The following is an 11,515-nucleotide window of genomic DNA, read 5'->3' on the forward strand; positions in this document are numbered from 1 at the left end:
GGAGTTTGGAGTCAAGCAGGGGAGACAGATCCGTATCTAGATGTAGAATTGGCATGTGTTTCTCAATTGTGTCCCTTAGGGATTGCCTTTCAGGACAGAAAGTGTCCACGAATCTGATTTTGGCATTATCATTCTTGGTCCTGGATTTGTCCTGAAAAAGTAGAGGTTCCCTCTTCATCTGGAGGACTGAGTGTTGTGCCCATTTTAGAGAGCGATTTCAATACCCGCGTGCTGCTAGGCATTTGGATAGTTCATGGCTCTTCTGTTTGAAGATGGTATCTTCCAAACAATTATGCCGAAGTCGGAGGACTTCCCCTTTGGGGATGTTTTTAACTGTAGGGGAAATGGGAACTGGACTGTAAGAGAATGCTGTTGGTGACTGTTTCCTTACAAAAAAGTTCCATCACTAGTGTCCCATCCTCGGTCTTGTAGATACTTAAATACAAAAATTATACCCTCTCCTTGCTGATGGTGTGTGTGAGTTGAATGTTATAATTATTAGTGTTGATTCTGTGAATGAAATCAAGCAAAAGTTTTTCATCACCATCCCAAATTATGAAAATATAATCGATATAGCGCAGCCAACATATTCTATGTTGAGTGTATTTTTGATTATACTTGTTAGTTCCAACAAGCCAAGAAATAAATTAGCATAGGTGGGTACTGCACCCATGGCAGTTCCCCAATTTGTAGAAAGAACTGTTTGTCAAAGGTAAAGTAATTCTTATTGAGCACAAAACTCAAGACCTCACACAAAAATTAATTGAATTCATTTTTCTCTTGCATATCCAGGAAGAATCTAGTGGCTTCAATACCCTGTTAATGGTCATTACTTGTGTAGAGAGCCTCTACATCAAGGGTGTCAAGAATGCATTCTTCCTTCAGGTTCATATTGTGAATCTTCCATAACAGGTCTGATGTATCCTTTAAATATAATGGTAGTACGAGCACGTAATCTCTAAATTTGAGATTCTTAGAGAGGCATCGATTTTTTGGTTTGGCTTGGATTTTATCAAATTCCTTTGACACCATGTCTAAAAATATTTTAATTTCAGGACTATTAGTTTCTGGGGAAAGAATGTAGATTTGTTTTTGCAAAAGGGTCTTTTCTTTTGCTGAGGCATAATATCTGAAGATGATTCCAGTTGTAATTCCTCAAGTGTCTGTATCACTTCCAATTCTTCTTCCGATAAAGAAGAGGTGGAATCAAATGCTTCCTCATTGTTGAGAGATGAAGATTTCTAAAATATTTTTTTTTAGCAGTAACTTCCTACCAAAGAGCCTGAGATCTTTCTCCCAAACAAATCTATTAAATGAAGAGGTCAGTGAAAAGGAAAGACCCTTGCCGAGAACCTTGATCTGTTCATCTGCTAAAATTGCGCCAGTGAGGTTAATGATTTGAAGGTTATCAGTCTTCACCATTTCCTGTTCTTCCGGAATGGGTATTGTGAAGAACAAGGGGTGTCCTAATTTCGATTGCTTCTTTTGGTTTTTCGTACCTCCTCTCCTTGTCTTCCTCTTATTTTGTTTCTGACTTTTGTTCGATGGACTCTCCCTAAAATAGGATCCTCGCTGTTATCTCATTTATACTGGTGGGATCCCCCACTTGATTGTTCTGTTAAAGAGTCCTCACTATAGGAGGATTCTATCTCAGAAGAACTAATCTCTTCTCTCTGTTGTGCTCCTCTGTCACATATTGGGTGGATATTCCATTTAAAGACATTCCCCTGAGAGAAATCCTTTTAGTCCCTGTAAAACTTATGCCGTTTTTGATCTATTATAGTTGTTTCATAGGTCTCCAAGTCCATTTTATGATTTTCAAACATTGTCTGAAAGATTGTGTATTTTTCCCATTTCTCCAGACTTTTGCTTAGATCCTCGATCCCTTCCTCCACCTGATCCAGTATCAAGATATCATGCTTGATTAGTATTGATATAAGCTCTTGGGAATACTTCAACAGGGTAGATTCCCATTCGACTTTAAGATTGTCAGTTGCCAAGGAGAAAGAAGGAAAAACCTTTGGTTGTAGGTCCTGAGGGGAAGTTTATGTTTATTATAATTTTCCAAGGTGGTCATGTCCCAGTTGAGTTTAATTCTCCTTTGTAGTGCCTTTTGTAGTTGGGACAACTCTGATCTCCAATCTCAAGATGTGTTAGGTGTCTTATATGTCTCAGAGAAAATATCGTCATAGTCCTCCAAATTCATCCGTTTGGAAAGTAGTTCATTTTTTAGTGAAAGTCGCCATCTTTGTTAAATAGTGCTAGGTAACACCTCAAAGATATAATTTATTAAAAAGGATACTATTAACTGTTAGGGGAAAGGGATCCCCACAAAGGAGAGTATTTAAGAAAAATTTGATTGTGCAAGGTATAAGAAACTGATGCTAATTAGTACAACAGATTCATATGAGAATTATGGGGAATACTGCACTAGACCACTGATATTATGCTTACCAGCATGAGAAAATCCAAAATTTAAACAAATATGAAGGATACATTCCTCTGGATGTCAGTGTAGTGCTAAGCAATTACATATGGAGAGAAAGAAGACTCTTTTGTGGGTGCACTTTTACATGTAGTCAAAAGAAGACTATAGTGTTGAAAAATTAAAACATGACGTTTTATTGATACACTGTTTAAATATGGCAGTTGATGTGTCCTACACAAACATAACAACAACAGACAAACAAAATATTAAAAAATCTTCACATAAATGGTCTCTTATATTAATAGTAAATGCAAAAATAGGGGGACCATATATGTGGTATTAGTAGTCAGTGTCAGTCACTAAAACTGTCGATAAATCAATATTGTATGATTCCACGGGTATGTTTACTTATGGCTGAGTATTGCGATAGAGCAATTCTGCATGTAGGAGAATGCCTATATTAAATGAACCAACCACAGGAAAATTGAAAAGCAACACAAATACCATGCATGTTGCTATTAGAGAGGGTAGATAAAGATAGTAAATCTGCTGTCAGCGTTAGGCACAGAGTATGCCATTCCTCAAGCCTCTACTATACTCGGTCTTCCTAGGAGGTCCCCCATCCCAGTACTGGCCAAGCCCAACACTGCTTCGCTTCCAAGATTGGATGGAATCGGGCGTTTACAGTGTGGTATGATAGTAGGGGGACCAATACTCTCATTACTCTGGTATCACTGATGAGAGTTCACAAGAGCAAAGAGAGTTTAAGAGATGAACAAGATTGGAGAAGGAGATAAAGCAGTGTGTGAAAAAAATTAGATGGATCTGCTGCCAGCATTAGGCAAAGGTATAAAGGGTGAAACCTTCCGTGAACCTATGGATCACTGGTGAGAGTCCTGAAAGTTAGTAATAAGTGATTGTGAGTGATCAGAAAAGTGAGGTTCATAATACTGGTATGGATATAACAAAGGCAAACTATTATGCAACGTACCATTGCTTTATGAGTAAACCTGTGCAATGTTCCAGTTAGAATAATGTCTAATGACACAATTATGGCATAATATATCCATTAATATAGGTTCCACTGATAATAAGAGGGTACATCAAGTTAGTAGATAATGAAGTAGGCAAATCCTATATGTCATATAAAGCTAAACATAGCCACAATGTAACTTGACCCACTAGCCAAATTTAACTGTTACAGAACAGATGTGTAACAAAGTAAGTGGTTCAATAACAATGTTATTAACAAATTTCCATAATCTTGCTATGCACGATATCCACTGCACAACTGCTCAAAAACAGCCTCCTGATTATTAATATATATTACAGCATTAGAAATAAGATAACTGGTAGTCTAGTAAAATAGTATGAATGCTGGAATACCAATATGATTGAACTGGCCACCTTATAAGTCAATAGGGACAAATCAATATGTACCATATTGTCCTGTTCTTAGGAAACGGTTAATGGTGCCTTAGCGGTAATACCCCATTGTCTGTAGTGAGGATTAGCGGGGGTGGCAGCAGCAAGGCAGGCGGCGGTCTGTGCACCCTTTAGCTGCTGATGCGGCATGAACCCGTGGTCTGGATCGAGCAGGGCTGATGACAGAGAGACAGGTAGCGGTCTGTGGAACCCTTGTGCGGCTGATGCGGCATGAACCCGTGGTCCGGATCAAGCGGTGATGAAAATTATGCTGCTGGTGGAAGACGCGTTTCACCCTTACTCGGGCTTGATCACTTTCTGTTCCACCTCTGTGTTATTCCGGAGCCTTTAACCTGAAGGCGATGGCTGTTGTCCAATCAATTCTAGAGGTGTAACCTAGTAGTTGCTAGGTAATCAGAATACAAATTTCTTCCCGGAAATAGCCATATCTGATGTGGATCGTATCATCACTATGGTAACACACACTCTCGGTAACCAGTGCTGATGGGGAAGAACTCAATATAGCCAGGGAAACCATATAAAATATATTACCTAACACACACACACACACACAAACACACACACATTTATGCTAGGGTTTATTTTGTTGGGAGCCAATTAACCTAACAGTATTTTTTGGGATTGTGGGAGGAAATCACAGTACCCAGAGGAAGCTCACGCAAGCACGGGGAGAATATACAAACTCCACACAGTTGGAGCCATGGTGGGAATCGAACACTTGACCTCAGTTCTGTGAGCCAGTAATTCTAACCATCCGTGCATGCTCATTAGAGCATGCTGCTCCCTAACAAACAACTGTGAATAGTTTAAGAAAAGTGGATACATATAATGATATAATATTCATTAAAAGACAGTGTATAAACAAAAATATATACATTTATTATATCTCGTTGAAAATGTAATATCGATAAGTAAACACAATAAATGGATGATACCCTCCAAGATCAACAGAAATCAATACAGTTAATGTAGCATACTGGTAAAGCTTAACTAAGAACAGTGCCACTCCAATAGAAAAGTCTTTGGTAATGCTGGAGGTTATAGTTTGTCAGTTCAGTATCAACATCAAGTTGAGCTTTGAAAGGAGAATACAACTTTACTCGCTTGTGTAAATCTGATTGTTATTTCCAAATGATGCCCAGAGTAAGGAATCAGTGACTTAACAATCCTTTTGTGAGATACAAACTGTATCAAACAACAAAGACTGCACTATGCTCAAATTCACTTGCTAGCAGATATAACCCATGGGAAAGACAGTCGGCTGTTCACGGGGTCTAACACTATGGTATAGATGTTCCACGTGATGATGGTGGGGAGGAAGAGTGAAGCCATTCAAGTGATCCAGTGGGCGGAAAAGTGTTACCTATTTTCAGATGAGGTATTTAAACATCCAGCAACCAATCACATTGTTTTACACAAATCATTCATATTAAAAGCACCTGTGTGCACAGGCAATTCTAGAAAATATAAATACAATCTCAAGTGATCATTAGAAGTTTAATTTAAGGTACAGTAAGATAAAAAAATATATAAATAATAAAAATTTTATATACTGCAATAATACAAAAAAAGTATATCGCAAGAACATACTGTATATAATAGTAATAATAAAAATAATAATAATAATAATTTAATAATAATTATTATTATTATTATTATTTTATTTTATTTATATAGTGCTTTTTCTGCAACACAACTCGAGGCACTTTACAGACATCAAAATCAATGCTCATAATACAATAGATTTAAGTAACACAGCAACAGACAAGCGATACAGACATAAAAAAGAAAACCTAGAATGCATAATGCAGGATTGGTGTCGGCATTTTGGGAAATAACTTCCATAGATTGTAATGTATATTCCACCCACACAATGTACCAGGTGAGGCAGCCAACTTGGGTGCACTGTGTATGATTACTCTGGTAGGAATAAGTTATCCCTAGAAGAAATGACACAAAATGGGGTGATTGCAGCATCCTATCACTAGAAGTAGGGGTCCAGTAAACTGTCAGGTTGTTAATCTCATCCACAAGCACAGCAGATAGGGCAGCCATGTTGGTTGCAATGTGGGAGGTGAGCCATAGAAGGATCCAAGGCATGTGTGGAAAAACTAACACCTGTGTAGTAGTATGATACACCTGCATGAAAAGATCCACGTGAAGTACATCCTACCCACGGAGGACCTATCTGAGCTAACCATATGGTGTGCCCATTCATTCTGTAGAGCATTTATGAGGTCAGGCACCGATGTTGGATGAGAAGGCCTGGTTTATCTTCATTCCAGTTCATCCCAAAGGGGCTTGATTGGGGTTGAGGTCAGGGTGCTGTGCAGGCCAGTCAAGTTCTTCCACAAAGAAATCTTTAAATCATGCACTGGGGCACAATCATGTTGGAATAGAAAAAAAGCCTTCCCCAACTTGCCACAAAGTTGGAAGCATAGCAATGTCCCAAATGTCTTGGTATGATGAAGCATTAAGATTGCCCTTCACTGGAAATAAGGGGCCTAGCCCAAACTCTGAAAAACAGCCCTATACTATTATCCCTCCTCCACCAAACTTCACAGTTGTCATATGCAGTCAGGCAGGTAACGTACTTCCGGCATCTGCCAAACCCAGACTCATAATCTGACTGCCAAACACAGAAGCATGAGTCATCAAATTGAGAGAGCTTGGGGTAGGAAACACTATTTGTACTTGGGTAAGTAATTGGCTGTACAACAGGGAACAGTGAGTAGTGATTAATGGGATGTTCTCTGAATGGGCCTCAGTGCTTAGTGAAATACCGCAGGGTTCAGTACTCGGGTCATTGCTGTTTAACATATTCATTAATGATTTAGGAGTGAGCCTAGAAAGCACAGTGTCAATTTTCGCAGACAATACTAAACTGTGTTGAGTAATTAATCCAGAAAAGGATGTTGAGTGTCTACGGAATGATTTATCCAGACTGGAGGTCTAGGAAGGCAAATGGAGAATGAGGTTCAATATAGAAAAATTGTAAGTTAGACATTTTGGAACTAAGAACCATCGGACAGCCTATAAAATGAATGGGGAAAATGTAGGGATAACGGTAGTTGAAAAGGATTTGGGTGTGCTCCTCGATAATAGACTTAGTTGCAGTACGCAATGTCAAAATGCATCAACAAAAGCAAATAAGGTGTTAGCATGCATTAAATGGGGAATGGAGACAAGGGATGAGAGTGTAATCCTGTCACTGTATAAATCATTGGTACAGCCGCAAATGGAATATTATGCATAGTTCTGGGCACCACACTATAAAAAAGTTATCCTGGAACTCGAAAGGGTTCAGAGGTGAGCCACCAAACTGGTTAAGGGGTTAGAGGCAGTAAATTATGAACAAAGACTTACAAGGTGTATGTTTATACTGGAAAAGAGGCGGCTGAGAGGGGACATTATTAATATTTATAAATACATAAAGGGACAATACAAGGACTTATCAGATGATCTGTTTATAAAAAAACACTACACAGGACATGAGGACACCCCCTGAGGTTAGAAGAAAAAAAAATCATACACAACGGAGGGAAGGGTTCTTCACAGTAAGAGCAGTAAGGATTTTGAATTCACTACCAGAGGAGGTAGTAATGGTGGACTCACTAAATAAGTTTAAAATGGATTAGATAACTTCCTAGCGGAAACAAATATCCAAGGTTACAGCATCTAAATGATATATAATTTTATAATACAGGTTGAACTCGATGGACATTTTGTCTTTTTGAACCTCACCAACTATGTAACTATCACTCAACAGAATATGTTTATACTGCTTCACAGTCCAGTGTAGGTGTGCCTTACATCACTCCATCCGACACTTGGCATTGGACTTGGTGATGTGAGGCTTGCATGCAGTTGCTCGGTAACAGAAACTCATTCCATTAAGCTCCTGCTGCACAGTTTTTGTGCTTACATTAATGCCAGTGGAAGATCAGAACTCTTCAGCTATGGAATCAGCAGAGCATTGGTGACTTTTACCCACCATGCGCCTTAGCAGTGGTAGACGCCGCTCTGTGATTTTTCGTTGTCGTCTGTTTTGTGGCTGAGTTGCTGTTTTTCCTAAATGATTCCATGGAATATCTAGCAGGAATGACCATGGAATATCTAGCAGGAATGTCTTATTGCAAAGGTGGCATCCTATCACAGTATTACACTAGAAGTCACTGAGCACTTCAGAATGACCCATTTTGTATCAAAATGTTTGCAAATGGAGACTGCATGACTGTGCTTAATTTTATATACCTGTGGCAACAAGTCTGATTTAAACACCTGAATTCAATAATTAACAGGCAAGGGCAAATACTTATGTCCATATAGTGTAACTCTTTCTCATTGTTTAGGTAAAACTAGAATAGCTTAATTAATTAAAGCAGTATACCAGTAAACAAAGGTTCACAGGATCAACTCCCCAGTGAGGGAGATCAGACTTTCTCCTTTTTCATTTGTGTATATGTATACAATTGTCCACAAGAATACATAGTGTAAAGAATAGCCATTCACTTGCATCAATGTATAACTAGGAATTTACTTATTAAGAACAGTCATTCTGTTGTGTCAGTAATTAGTAATAGCAACACTAACTTGATAGTAGCAATAAATATAGTAATAGCAACTATTACATTCAATAGGGGGCATCGGAATGGGGAGTCAAGGGGGCAGCCCCCATATCATGAGAGAGGTGCCAATCCACCTGGACCTGCACGCCTGTGCAGCCTCAGCATCCACCTTCAACGCTGCCCGCACAGCTGTATTAGCAGCGGTGCATTCGGCACTGTTACTCTAACTTTACATGGCGGGCAGCACTGAAGCTGCCTTCCCTGCCACAGATCGGATCTCTCTTCTGATCCTATCTGCGGTGCTGCGTTCCCATCTACACTGCAGCGGCGGCCAGCTAGGTGCAGCAGAGAGCCCAGCCACAGTCGGACAGCTGAGCAACGGCTCAGCTGTCCAATAATGTATGAATGAAGTAGTTACTGGCTGGGCGCACAGGCTGCAGGAAAGTTCTGGTATCCCTGGCAGCTTGTGGATCGTGGAGCAAGGGTCCAGCGGTGTGTGGGTGGCAAGAAGAAACAGATCCCCTTCCCAAATCACAAACAAATCATCTATATATCTACTATACTGTATAGCATCAGGTTTGCCCCAAATGGACTGCCCCAGATGTATTCATTCTCAAAGCATTCCATGTATAAGTTGGCAAAACACACGGTGAACCTGGTACCCATAGCATTCCTGTGAACTTGCAAAAAATAATTTGACAATAATAAGGTATGATTGACACAGCATCTGCTCTTATACTAGCATTTTGATTAATCACGATGTTGTAACAAAGTTATCTTGTTTTCAGCCAGTTACCATGGTCCCCAGAGCCGAACAAGTGACGTCAATTCCGGCACGACGGGGGAGCTGCAACCGGAAGTGCTTGCTGTGGGAAGGCGGCCGGAGGGACCTGGGACCCGCTGATGCAAGCAAGACGGTAAGGTTATGGTTTGACTTTTTTTATTTAATGTCACTTACGCTGCACTGCTTTGTCTGAAGAAGGGGAGAAGTCCCCGAAATGTCACCCGAATAAAGCACTCCCTGCGGGGATTTATACACTTCCGCTGCTGTACAAGTCTCCGAGTGCCACCGGTTCCATGAACTGTATATATATATATATATATATATATATATATATATATTAGTTTTAGCATAATGTAGTTAGCATGCATGCATAGTGGAGGTACCAGTTTGTCTAAAAAGGGGATTTTTATGGGTGTCTCTAATATTCAATTCCTAGATTCTTCAAAGTTTAATTTTGTAGAATTTGGCCTGATCTAGGGTAAGTGGTATTTTTAACAGGATGTGTAGTGAATTCACAAAGTATTTGGGGTACGATTTTACTAATGTAGGAGAGGACCAGATCTACAGTAGGGTCTAATTTTCAGTGAGGGATGTGATGGTGGTGGGGTGTCAGTTCTGGGATCTGATTTTTAATGTGTAAGGTGAGGACGTCAGATTTGAGCTCTGATTTTAAACACATAAAACTAGTGGTAATGATGAATTAGTATTTATTACACAAATATAAGGATGTTAGTATTTTACACTTACATTTTTTTCTGTATATCTAGTAGATTTTTGTATTTAAGGTGCAAATTAAAGTTTTTATGTCAAGTCAATAATATTATTTTGTTTTATATATGGAATGTAATAGAATGGCGCCTGCTTTGCTTTTTGGTAACTAGAATAATCTCAGCTAACCAGATGGGGCTGAGAGATAGTTACATAGTAACATAGGGGGTAATTCAGAGTTGATTGCACCAGCAAATTTGTTAGCAGTTGAGCAAAACCATGGGGGTCATTCCAAGTTGATCGCTCGCTAGCTACTTTTAGCAGCTGTGCAAACGCATAGTCGCCACCCACGGGGGAGTGTATTTTCGCTTTGCAAGTGTGCAAAGGCCTTTGGAGCCGAGCGCAGCAAAAAACATTTTGTGCAGTTTCAGAGTAGCTCTGGACTTACTCAGCCCTTGCGCTCACTTCAGTCTTTTCGGTGCCGGAATTGACATCACACATCCGCCCTGCAAATGCCTGGACACGCCTGCGTTTTCCCAAACACTCCCAGAAAACGGTCAGTTGACACCCAGAGACGCCCTCTTTCTGTCAATCACCTTGCGTTTTGGCTGTGTGAATGGATCGCCCAGCACTGATCCTCTTTGTACCCGTATGACATGCCTGCGCATTGCGGTGCATACACATGTGCAGTTTTGCCATTTTTTACCTGATCGCTGCGCTGCGAAAATCGGCAGTGAGCGATCAACTCGGAATGACCCCCCATGTGCAGTGCAGGTGTGGCAGATATAACATTTGCAGAGAGAGTTAGATTTGGGTGGGTTATTTTGTGTCTGTGCAGGGTAAACAGTCGCAGCTTTATTTTTACACTGCAATTTAGATTTCAGTTTGAACACACCCCACCCAAATCTAACTCTCTCTGCACATGTTATATCTACCCCCTGCAGTGCACATGGTTTTGCCCAACTGCTAACAAATTTGCTGCTGTGATCAACTCTGAATTACCCCCTTACTTTCTGAGGTTGAAAAAAGACAATTTGTCCATCGAGTTCAACCTATTTGTGTTTTCCTATGCTGTATTATTTTTAGAGATGTGCACTTGAAATTTTTCGGGTTTTGTGTTTTGGTTTTGGGTTCGGTTCCGCGGCCGTGTTTTGGGTTCGACCGCGTTTTGGCAAAACCTCACCTAATTTTTTTTGTCGGATTCGGGTGTGTTTTGGATTCGGGTGTTTTTTTCAAAAAACACTAAAAAACAGCTTAAATCATAGAATTTGGGGGTCATTTTGATCCCAAAGTATTATTAACCTCAAAAACCATAATTTCCACTCATTTTCAGTCTATTCTGAATACCTCACACCTCACAATATTATTTTTAGTCCTAAAATTTGCACCGAGGTCGCTGGATGACTAAGCTAAGCGACTCTAGTGGCCGACACAAACACCTGGCCCATCTAGGAGTGGCACTGCAGTGCCACGCAGGATGGCCCTTCCAAAAAACACTCCCCAAACAGCACATGACGCAAAGAAAAAAAGAGGCGCAATGAGGTAGCTGTGTGAGTAAGCTAAGCGACCCTAGTGGCCGAC

At 40.1% G+C, this 11,515-nt stretch overlaps 1 non-coding gene across 1 annotated transcript; it reads right to left on the reverse strand.

The window, feature by feature from the left end:
* Positions 1 to 3,014: 3,014 nt before the first annotated feature.
* LOC134913080 (5S ribosomal RNA) lies at positions 3,015 to 3,133 on the reverse strand. Its single transcript, XR_010177003.1, has one exon. It is a non-coding gene; the product is annotated as a 5S ribosomal RNA (ribosomal RNA).
* Between the last annotated feature and the right edge of the window lie 8,382 nt (positions 3,134 to 11,515).

This window comes from Pseudophryne corroboree, chromosome 4, assembly GCF_028390025.1.
Source record: "Pseudophryne corroboree isolate aPseCor3 chromosome 4, aPseCor3.hap2, whole genome shotgun sequence".
Classification (NCBI taxonomy): Eukaryota; Metazoa; Chordata; class Amphibia; order Anura; family Myobatrachidae; genus Pseudophryne; species Pseudophryne corroboree.